This window comes from Cynocephalus volans, chromosome X (genome assembly GCF_027409185.1).
Source record: "Cynocephalus volans isolate mCynVol1 chromosome X, mCynVol1.pri, whole genome shotgun sequence".
Lineage (NCBI taxonomy): Eukaryota > Metazoa > Chordata > Mammalia > Dermoptera > Cynocephalidae > Cynocephalus > Cynocephalus volans.
Window position 1 is genome coordinate 59,275,494 of NC_084478.1, and position 12,068 is coordinate 59,287,561.

The 12,068-nt window shown below is 40.0% G+C and overlaps 1 pseudogene; it reads right to left on the reverse strand.

Annotated features, from left to right (window-relative positions):
- Nucleotides 1-564: 564 nt before the first annotated feature.
- On the reverse strand, nt 565-2,129 carry LOC134368004 (polyadenylate-binding protein 1-like; annotated as a pseudogene).
- Between the last annotated feature and the right edge of the window lie 9,939 nt (nt 2,130-12,068).

Genomic DNA, 12,068 nt, shown 5'->3' on the forward strand with positions numbered 1-12,068 from the left:
GGGAATATTCTTTTTCTGAAATAATGTTTTCTGTCTTTATTTTTTGATAGTATAAGGAATTCCTGCTCATTGAAAAATAAGCAAGGAAATAACATACAGCAGAAAGATTTACATTTCTGTTCCTGACCCTTGTTCCCAAAGGTTACTATTGTTAATAGTTTTATTTTTTGTTTTTTATTCACTGTTTAAGGAATTTTTATTAAAGCAAGAATTTTATAATCCAAATTACGTTTCCTTGCTCGGTTATCAATCCTGTTACTTGAAACAGAACTGACATTCTGAGCTATTGCACAGTAAAGAATTATAAAATTAAAGAAAAGAATGCTTTAAATTTTTGTACTTTGCTGAAAATTCTTTTTCCCAGGGTTTATAAAACATTAATTTGTTTTTATATTTTGTTATTTTTTGTTGTTTTTAAATCAATAAGTAGTCTAGGACTAGCCTTATGTTTGCTAGACCTGGCATTTGCTCAGTACATAAGATTCAGTTTCCATTCTTTTCTTTTTTAATTTATTTTATATTTTGCAATGTTTCTTTTTCCATAATATTTAAGTTTTTCAATGTTTAGATATTTTTCTTCAGTGAAGCACAAGTTTCTTTTTGTGGTCCCTGAAGTTCTGAATTAACAATTTCCAACAACATGCTAGTGATTTTACCAGCAAGAGTAGGGTGCATGGCTTGAATAAGAGGAAAGAGCCGTTCACCCAACATTTGCTTTTGCTCTTGAGGAGAGGCAGATGCCAACATGGAAGCAGTCAAAGGTTCCTGACCTTGTACATGAACAGCAGGCTGAGCAGTCCAGCGAGGACTTGTTCTTAGTTGAGCAATTTGGCTAGGAGGATGTATACAGCAGCACGTTTCTGCGTCTGTGGCATAGCTGCCATGAATAACCCGAAGGCGGTGCCGGCTGGTCGAGGCTGATCACGGGGTTGGACACAACTCGTACGCTTGCCATTCTCTGCGTATGCTGGTTAGTGAGGTGAGCCTGGCGCTCTTCCCTGTGCTGAGCTAAAGCTCTGTACGATGGCTTAGTGGCCACAATTCTACCTTCCATTTCTGTAACTGCTTTAGTGGTTTCTTCTGGGGAGGAGAAACATACAAAACCAAACCCTTTGCTGCGACCACCCTCCATCATAACCTTTGCACTAGTGATTGTAGCAAATGGAGAAAACTCTTTCCGGAGACGTTCATCGTCAATACCGTCATCAAGATTTTTCACATAAAGACTAACGCCCCGGCGTCTGGTGATCCTGTCTTGCTTCATCTGTTCAAATTTGCACTTAAGTTCCGTCTGCCGTTCCACTTTTTTCTTAGCTCGACCAGAAATCAACCGGAATCAAAAACTACTCGAGGGCCGCAGAATGGGGCCGACCGCTGCCGCTGGTTGCCGGCTGCCAGCTGGGAGCGAGGGTGGCGGTGTCGGGTCTTGGCAGCGGGAAGGCCTCGGTCTCTTGGTTCCTTCTTGGAGCTGCTGCGGGGCCACGGGCGGCCGGGCGGGTCGGTCTCGGCTGCTTCACCCGGTTATTTTATAAAAGAGGAAGAAAAAAATAATAATAAAAGTCTCTGGCGGGGGAGACGCGGATTTTTTTGTAAGTTTTGGGGGAGTTTTAAAAAGATATTTTAGATTTATTTATTTATTTATTTTTTAATAGATGTGTGTTCCGAGCCGAAGCACACACTCTGCACTCTCAGCACTAACCACGGGGGAGAAGGGGCAATGGTTTTATTACGTATGACATTTTGCCAACTTTTATTTATTATCTTATATACGCTTTTAAATTTCATTTTGATTTTTACAATGATGAAATCATAACTATATGCTTTTTAGCAAATTGTTTTATTCACTAACCAACATATTAAGGACTGCCTTCTTATCCATTCACTTGGATCTATCTCATTCTTTGAACTAGATAAACTAATTTCATATTATTAATGTACCATAACTTTTTAACCATTCCTTTATTGATATAAATTTAGATTGTTTGAAATTTTTGTGTTTACCAGTTGCTCTGTAACTATAATCTCGTTAAATAAAACTTTAAGTACTTGTGCAGATGCATGAAATTTTATTTTGCTGGTTATTCCTAAAATGCTTCTAAAGAGGTACTTAGTCACACTTTCTCCGACATTATGAGTACCCATTTCTCCACAGCTTTGTCAACATTGAATCGTATCCATCTTTTAACTTTTTCTATTTTTAATGATTATGTGTATTAGTTTGCTAGAGCAGCCATAACAAAGTACCACCAACTGGGTGGCCTCAACAACAGAAATATACTGTCTCATAGTTCTAGAGCCCAGAAGTCTGAGATCAAGGTGTCAGCAGGGTTTGTTCCTTCTGAAGGCTGTGCGGGAGAATCTGTTCCATGCCCCTCCCCTCCCCAATCTTTGCCACTCTTTGGTTTATAGAAGCATCACCTTCATCTCTGCCTTCCTCTACACATGGTGTTTTCCCGTGTGTGTCTGTCTACAAATTTCCCCCTTTTTATAAGGACACCAGTCATATTGGATTAAGGGTCCACCATACTCCAGTATCACCTCATCTTAATTAATTATATCTGTAATTATCCTACTTCCAAATAACAGTACATTCTGAAGTAATGAGGGTTAAGACTTCAACATATAAATTTGGGGGGGTACTAATACAATAGGCATAAAATAATATTTTATTATCTTTAAAATGTTGTATTAGAGTTCACCAGAGAAACAGAACCAATAGACCAATAGAACCAATAGACCATCCTATATATATATATATATCCTATCCTGTCCTGTTTCTCTGGAGAGAGAGAGAGAGAGAGAGAGAGAGAGAGAGATTATAAGGAATTGGCTCATGCCATGATGGTGGAGGCTCAAAAGTCACAAGATCTACAGCTGGTAAACTGGAGACCCAGGAGAGCCAATGGTGTAGTTCCATTGCTGATGATGTAAGTTCCATTCTGAAAGCGAGCTCATGACCCAAGAAGAGCCAGCTTTTTAGTTTGAGTCTGAAGGAAGGAAAAGACCAATGTCCCAGCTCAAGCAGTCAGGTAGGTGAAGTTCCTCTTACTTAGCCTTTTGTTCTATTCAGATCTTCAATTGATTGGATGAGGCCCACCCACATTAGGAAGGACAATCTGCTTTACTCAGTCTACTGATTCAAATGTTAACATCATCCAGAAACGCTCTCATAGATACACCCAAATAATGTTCGGTCAAATGTCTGGGCATTTCATGGCCTGGTCAAACTGACACATAAAATTAACTATCACAAGTGTACAGTTTAACATAAATAAAATTGTGCAATTTTGACATGTTTATTGATCGTATTTTGCTTCCTTTGTGAATTGCTTGCTCATATCCTTTGTCCGCTTTTCTCTTGGAGGACCCATTTGAAAGTTGCATGCTTGTTTAATTAAAAGGTCATATAACAATAACATGTTGAGAGCAGATACCAGCACCCATAACTCAAAACTATTTTTATTTTCACATATCACCTTCTACTGATTTTTCATTATGAAAGCTCAGTGTTGCATGATAGCAGCCATAATATATACTCTTGTATTGTTTTTTTTATTTATTTTACATCAAATATTAAAATATCATTTAGCATCTTATTCTAAAATAAAAGTGGAGAGGAGAAGGCAGTTTGAAAAGAGGGCGTTTGTTGAGAAAATAATATTTTCAAGGTGAAAATAAAGCTCTTATAGCTTTACTATAGTTCTTTCCCCCTTTACCTCCCAGGTTACTGTTTTGTTTCTCATAGTGCTTTACTATTCACTCTAGAAATGGTCCAGGACAGTTCAAGATTAAATAACACAGCAAAGCCACCAGCTTTGACTCCTTCAGTAACTGCTCACAGGGACAGGGAACTTGCACATTGGAAAAATATAAGCAAGCCACTACGTTGGCCCCTGGCAATGCTGACACTTTGCATAAACTTTGACAAGATGAGGCAGATTCTCTTCTCAGCTATAACTTGGCTAATCTTGCTCACTACAAATGTGTGCTATATACACTAATTTGAACGGAGTTAGGCCCAGAGTATAAGGTTCTGGAAAACAGTGTTTCATTTTTTAAAAAGTCACATTCAATCAGGTCTGAAAGTCACATACATAACAAAGGACCTTTCATCCATGCTGAGCCCAGTGTGTCTGAAAGGCTGCCTTTCTCCAAGGTGCTGGGATTACTTCCCTTGTACCCTAAGCAGTTATTTCTTGAAGGACACAGCTGCAGAGCAGCTTGAGGTGATTTTTTTTGAACAAGGCAGCCTAGGGCATTGAAAAAAAGCTACACTTAGAATTAGAGACCCAGAAAACTGGGAAAGGGGAGTGACTTTCTCAAGTTTATACCTGTAATGAGTACTGGAACAAGGATTCTAGTTTATTTTCTCATGTGTTAAAAGGGAATATTGGTTTGAATACTTTGTTTAAGTTTAAGGTAATCTTTAATTCTATGATTCAAAATCTATTGTTTATTTGAGGTCAAATAGTGGCTTTGCTCCTTATGAGATATATAATTGTGTTAAAATATTTAACTATCTGTGCTTTTTACAGATTAAAAAACTACCTTACTCACAAGTTGTAATGTATGTAAAATGATCAGCTCAATGCCTAGCACATAGAAACCAATGAAAAGTCACTAGTAACTGGCATTGTTATTATCAGAGTTAATAATTACATATTCTTGAATATAGAGAAACCTTTTCCATTTCATAGAATCATAAAAATGTTAAAACATCACATCTTAGTAGTACTCTGATTTGAAAATTCTTACAAGTAAGAAACTTGAAAGCTAGACCTGGTCGAATCACCCAGGTAGTTAGATGTGGAACCAGAACTGGAAACCTGGCTTCCTGGTCCTCAGCTCTCACACATACCCCTCTTCAGTTTCATTTCTGCTCTGCCTATTTCCCTGATGAGCAATACCCACAGGCCGGGTGTTCCCAGTGTGAACACCTCTGCTACTCCTCAGCCTTTCTAAAGATCCCTTCAGGGAAATAGGATAAAGCCTTCTTCAGTTTTACTCCTGCCCCATGCCTGTTTCTAGAAGGGTAAGGCTTGCCCATCCTGACCTAAAGTCTTTTACTTCCCTTGGACGTTCTGTCAACCAGGGCAGCTCTCCTCTACTGTTCTCTCTTCTCCACATCGCCTGTGCCTTACCCTATTTCTCAGAATACTCCATATGCTGATCATAAGATTGATCATCCCCATTTTGATCTACAATAGCTTAAATTGAAGAGTGACATCATCAAATAGATGATCCCAAGCATCACTCTGCCCCATAGCTTATCAATTTACAACTATAAAAATGCAGAAACTGCCATCCCGAGTTTGCTGAATATCAGGGGAAGAGGAGAAGGGACCCACAAAGTTTGTGAAGGTATGAAAAGCTGCAGTGAGAGAAAGGAGAACCACTCAAGCCATTACAAGCCCTGGGCACTTTTGGAGCTAACATGGTGCAAAGCAAGGAGCAGCTACAGCATATGGAGCAGTTACCAGAAGATGGCAAAGCTACAGCAGTGCCCTTTGTATTGTTATGGGAACAGAGGCAGACAGGCTGCCTGCCAAGGAACCAAGCATCACTCAGAGGGTTGGAGAACTCAAAGTTTTATTACACCAGCAGGTTCAGAGAAGTTTACACTCTGAAGTCTGAGCCCCGTCTTCAGGCTTGCAAAGGGTTATATAGGTTTTATTCTTCTGGGGGTTTAGGTTTTGTTTTCTCGGAATCCACATGGCAGGGGCTAAGCTGATACAAAAGGTGGTCAGTGTTACAAAAGCAGAACAAAAATCAAAAATATAGGCACAAAACAAAAAGTGGAAGTACAGGTGCAGGTTTAAGTTTTTCTGGGCTTGTCCATATCAGTATGAAGTTACTTGGAGTCCTCAGGGGTGAAATGTGCTTTGGAGTGCATCATTCCATCTCCAACATCAGCAAAGCTGCTAGCAAGCTTCCCCTGGACCCACATAGTAGTGAGTAGCCACAGCCAAAGGGAGGAAGAAACCTCCTAGAGGTCAGTGAGTCTTCGCTGGTGACTTGTGCAAGCCTTCCCCAAACATTTAGAGTGGGGTGGGGGTTGCCTCCTCAGGGGAACAGTGGAGTACAGCATGGACAACTTACCTGCCTTCCAATTATCATGGGTGTCACACAGTGGAGACTGGTCACAGTGATAGAACTGCAGTGCGTGCAATTTGAAAAAAGATTCATTACTAGGCTGGAATTTTCACACAGCCCAGTTGTGTCTGTGGAAACTTCATAAGACCTGGAAATGACTAAAAGGCTGACAATTAAAATCTGACCAGCACAAAAAGCTTTCCCCAGATTGAGAAACAGCACCAAAGAAGCAATCTACCTCAGGCACAGAGCTTGAAGTTCCAGTCCCCACAGGAAGTTTCCCCTAATTTGGGAATTAACCACAGGACAGCAAATTATTTCCAGTGCAAAGTTCAAGTAGTGGTAGTAGCTATTAATCCACCACAGAAGACTACCACCAACAACAAAAAAACAGACCAGAGACAAAGCTCTGATATTAACCAGTAAAAGTCTAATACCACCAAAGAACATCTATAAAACCTGGAAGAAGTAGCAGTCTCCTCAAATGCCTAGGCATCAACATAAAGACACAAAGATCTAGAAAGAACAAAGAAATATGACACCACCAAAGGAAACAAACAAAGTACCAGCAATGGACCCATAAGACCAGCAGATTTATGAAATGTCTGACAGAGATTTCAGAATAATCCTCTCAAGGATGGTCAGGGAGTCAGAAGAAAGTACAAATAGAAAGTTAAATGATATCAGGAAAACAATTCAGGAGCAGAATTAGAAATTTGACAAAGGAATTGAATCAATTAAGAAAATAGAAATTCTAGAAATGAAGAATACATTTTCTGAACTGAAAACTTGATAGAAAGCTCCAGTATCAGATTAATCAAACAGAGGAAAGAACCAGTGAGCTCAAAGACAGAACATAGTGAAATTATCCAATCAGAAGAGCAAGAAGAATAAAGAGTAAGAAAAAATAAAACAGAAATGCAGCAATTATGGGGCTACGTCAAGTGAAACCTTCACATAGTTGGAGTACTTGCAAGAAATGAAACAAGAACAGACCTAGAAAGCATACTCAAAGAAATAATGACTGCAAATTTCTCAAGCATGTAGAAATTTGACCACATCCAGATACAGGAAGCTTAGAGGTCACTAATCAAATTCAATTTAAAGAGGAACAACCCAAGGCACATCATAATAAAAAATGTAAAAACCAAAGACAAAGAAAGAATACTGAAAGCAGCAAGAGGAAAGCAAAACAATGTTCAACAAAGCCCCAACATACCTGTCAGCAGATTTTTCAGTAGAAACCCAACAGGCCAGAAGAGAATGGGATGATATATTCAAAATGTTGAAGGGGGAAAAAAAACTGTTGACCAAGAATACTGTATCCAGCAAAACTAACCTTCAAATATGAAGGAGAAATGAAGTCTTTTCCAGATAAACAAAAGCTAAGAGAATTCATCAATACTAGACCTGCCTTACAAGAAAGGCTGAAGAGAGTCCTTCAATCTGAAAGAAGGCAATGCTAAAAAATAGCAAGAAAACATTTGAAGGTACATAATGTACTAGTAAAGTAAACTAAGCACACAGACAACCTTGGTATACTTCAGTGTTGTAAGGGAGGTGAATAAACCACATATATCATTAGTATGAAGACTGAAGGACTTCATACTAGAACAAGACAGTAACAAATACAAAAACCATATAAGAGATAGGCAATATTAAAAGATGTAACCTGAAACAACAAACAGTGGTGGGGGGAATGACATCAAAACATAAAGCTGGCTTTGGTTTTTCCTTTTCTCTGATATATCAAAATTAAGCTGTTATTAGTTTAAAATAATGTTATAACTACAAGGTTTTTTGCAAGCCTCATGATAACTGTAACACAAAAAAGTTATGAGACATACTAAAAATAAATAGCAAGAAATCAAAACATACTGTCAGAGAAAACCACTCAACCACAAAAGAAGACAGCAATGCTGGAAAAAAGAATAGAAAAATCAACAAAACAACCAGAAAAAAAAAGCAAAACAGCAGTAACCAGTCCCTACATATCAATAACTGTAAATGTAAGTGAATTAAATGCCCTAATTAAAAGACACAGGGTGGCTCAATGGATAGTAAAACAAGAACCAACAATATGCTGCCTACAAGAAACTCCTTTCACCAATAAAGACACACATCTACTGAGGGATGGAAAAAAAATATTTCATGCAAAAGGAAACAAAAAAGAGCAGGAGTAACTATACTGATAAAATAGACTATCTGATAAATAGCTATCTGATAAAATAGACTTCAAGCCAAAGAAAGCAAAAAAAAAGATAAGTAAGGTCATCATATAATAATAAAGGGATCAATTCAATAAGAGGATATAACAATTATAAATATATATGCACCCAACACCAGAGCGCACCCAGATATATAAAGCATTTACTATTAAACCGAATGGGAGAAATAGACTTCAACACAATAATAGTTGGGGACTTTAATACCCCACTTTCATCAAAGGACAGATCAGTCAGACAGAAAATTAACCAGGAAACATCAGAATTCATCTCTTCTCTATGCCAATTGGATCTAAAAGACATATAGAAAACATTTCACCCAAAAGATATATAGAATACATATCCTTGTCAGCAGCACATTGAACACTCTCTAGAATAGACCATATGTTAAGTCACAAAAGAAGTTTCAACAAATTAAAAAATAATTGAAGCCATATCAACTATCTTCTCTGATCACAGTGGAATAAAACTGGAAATCTAGAACAAAGGGGACACTGGAAACTGTACAAATGCATTCAGATTAAACAACATGCCTCTAAACAGTGAATGGGCCAACGAAAAAATCAAAAGGAAATTAAAACAGTCCCAGAAAAAAATGAAAATGAAAACACAACATACCAGAACCTATGGGATATAGAAAAGTTCAAAGAGGGAAGTTTTTCATAATAAATGGCTACATCAAAAAAAGAAAAAAAGACTTCAAATAAAGAATCTAAAGTTATACTTCAAGGAACTAGAAAAACATGAACAAACCAAACCTAAAAGCAGTAGGAGAAAAATAAAGATCAGAGCAGAAATAAATGAGTTAGAGATTTTAACAAACAATACCAAAGATAAATGTAGCAAATAGTTGGTTTTTCAAAAAGATAAACATAATTGATAACCTTTAGCTAGAGTACTGAAGAAAAAAAGAGAGAGGATTCAAAAAATAAAATCAGAAATGAAAAAGGAGACATTACAAACTGATAACACAGAAATACAAAGGATCATAAGAGATTACTATGAACAACTATGCATGAACAAACTGGAAAACCTAGAAGAAATGGATAAATTCCTCGACACATATAGCTTACCAAGGTTGAATCATGAAGTACCAGAAAACCTAAACAGACCAATAATGAGTAATGACATCAAAGTAGTAATTAAAAGCCACCCAACAAAGAAAACCCCAGGACCAGATGGCTTTGCTGCCAAATCTGCTAAACATTTAGAGAAGAATTGATACCAATCCTTCTCAAACTCTTCCAAAAAACTGAAGAGGAAGGAATACTTCCATACTCATTCTATGAGGCTAGTATTACCCTTATACCAAAACCGGGAAAACATATAACAACAACAAAAAAAACTACAAACCAATGTTGCTAATGAACATAGATGCAGAAATCCTCAACAAAATGCTAGCAAACTGAATCCACCAAATTAAAAAGATCATTCACCATGATGAAACAGGATTCATTCCATGGGGGCTGGGCAAGATGGCTGTCTAGAAGGATACATTTCTTGTCTCTCCTACAAAGACAGAGAATACATCAAATATGCAACTGTGCTTGGACAGAAAAGGTGGAAGGAAAGAGCTGGAACACATCAAAAGAGCAGTAGAGACACTGCTGAATGCAGAAACTCAGGATAGCCAAAAAAAAGTATAGAAGAAAACTCCCAGCTGCCATCATCATCGCATCCCCCAATAGGGAACAGCAAAGACCCAGGAGGAGTCTCTGCTTATAGGAAAGATGTGAGTGAGTGCCGACCCTCAAGCCAACAGTCCAACCCATAGGGGAATTTGTGCTGCACCTGTGAGCCCACATTCAGTGGTAGGAACTACTTGTGAAGCCCACACAACTGCATTGACCCAGGGAGGAATAGACATGGAGCTACCCACACTGTGATCAATCATAGTTTGAGATTGATCCCAACACCTGAGGGCATTATTTTGATTTGGCCCTGGTAGTGGTTCCACACCCCTGAGACCACATAATTGCACTCGGTTGCCTACATCACATGGTGTCCTGTGCCCTGTGAATAGGTGACCCAGTGCAGCAAGGGTGCCAACTTCAAGACAGAGGGGGTCAGCACACCCCCTTTACCAAGCCTGAAAGCCACCTAACTGCAGCTGCCAGCCACTGCCAGCAACCCTGCCTTCTTTGGTGAAATGCCCTTGCAATTCTTACAGACACAAGGAGGTGCTAGAGGACTTGTATGCCTCTTTCAGGCACAGACCCACAACTGCAGCACCAGTGAGCCTACCCATGGCTGCCTGCCCAGCAGGGACTTCAGAGAAACCAGCTTCTCTCCTGGAGGCACAGAAGCCCACATGTAGTTCCATCGACCTCACATGGGACAGCTCCTCTGAGGAGCTCCAGAGTGCCCCAGTACCTCTCAGGATTGCAGGGGCCTTCCCACTACTGCAGTGGACTCACCTAGAGTGGCCACTCCAGCTAAACAGCTACAAAGGACCCCAGCATCCCTCCTGGGGATGAATTGTCACACCAAAAACTCCTAACACCTCACCCAGAGTAGCCCACTTCAACAGTAATGTTGTAGGGCAACTCAGTGCTCCTCCTGAGAGTACAGGGCCCCCACATGAATCCAGCGACCTCATTCAATGTTGCCCATTTCAACAGTGAAGCTAAAGAGTACCCCAATGCCTCCTGTGGGTGTACAGGGCTCTTCCCAAAGGCCCAGTGACATCACTGAGCCACCAGCTCTAGCTGAGGGGCTGCTGAGCACCTCACTGTCCCCCTCAAAGCCTAAGGACCTTATCAAAATACCCAGAAACCCTGCCTAGGTTTGTCCATTCAAGCTAAGGAGCTTCATAACACACCTGTGCACCTATCAGGATCACAAAACACTAGCCAGAGTGCTAGTGAGTACAGCCAGGCTCAACCACCTCAGCCAAGGAGCAACAGAGCACCCAGATGCTTCTCTCAAGAGCTTGAGATCTTGCCCATGACCTCAATGACACAATAACATCACTCACTTCAGCAAGGGACTATGGAGTGCCACAGTGCCTAGGTCATGGAGGCACTCACAGAGAACTCTAACCCTGAATACATTAAAAGTAACCACATGGAGACTGTACTACTGTGTCTACCTGGAACAAAAGTAAAACACCCTACCCAATAGTTAATATAAAACACATCTACAGAAGAGAGTCTTTTGAAAGGACCAGTCGACACCAGTTGACGATCCACCAGAGAGAGCCCCTTTATTAGGCAGCACACACACACATATATAGGGCTTTAAGGGGAAAGCTGATTGGCTTAAAATACAATCCCTACTTAGCATACCGCATGGATTTTGGGGGGAGCTGATTGGTGTGTAATTCGTGCCGGCGGCGGGAAGGAGAATACGGAAGAGAAGGGCAACCAGCGCCATGATGGGGTGTGGCCGAGAAGGGCTTATGTGATCGGGGTGTGATCCCTTCAGGCATTTGGGTCCCTACATTCCTCCCTTTTTCTTGTTTTAGGAAAGGGGACATTGAAGTCATCGAGCTACTTCCTGCTGAACTGGGGCGTTCTGGGGGGGGCAAAGGGAGGAAGGTACATAAATACCCATTATGAAACCCCAAAGGAGGGTGGAGAAACAAGTAATTTCAAAAGGGGAAAAGTCCATAAATGTTCCTTGAAGCCACAAGTCGAATATGCACCGGTTCCATTGTTCATAGTTGGAGACTGGAGGGAGCAGCCAGGCGTCGGTGGCGAGGGCTTGTAGGAATGCGTTTCCTCTGTAAGGTGGTGTCTCTTCAGCATC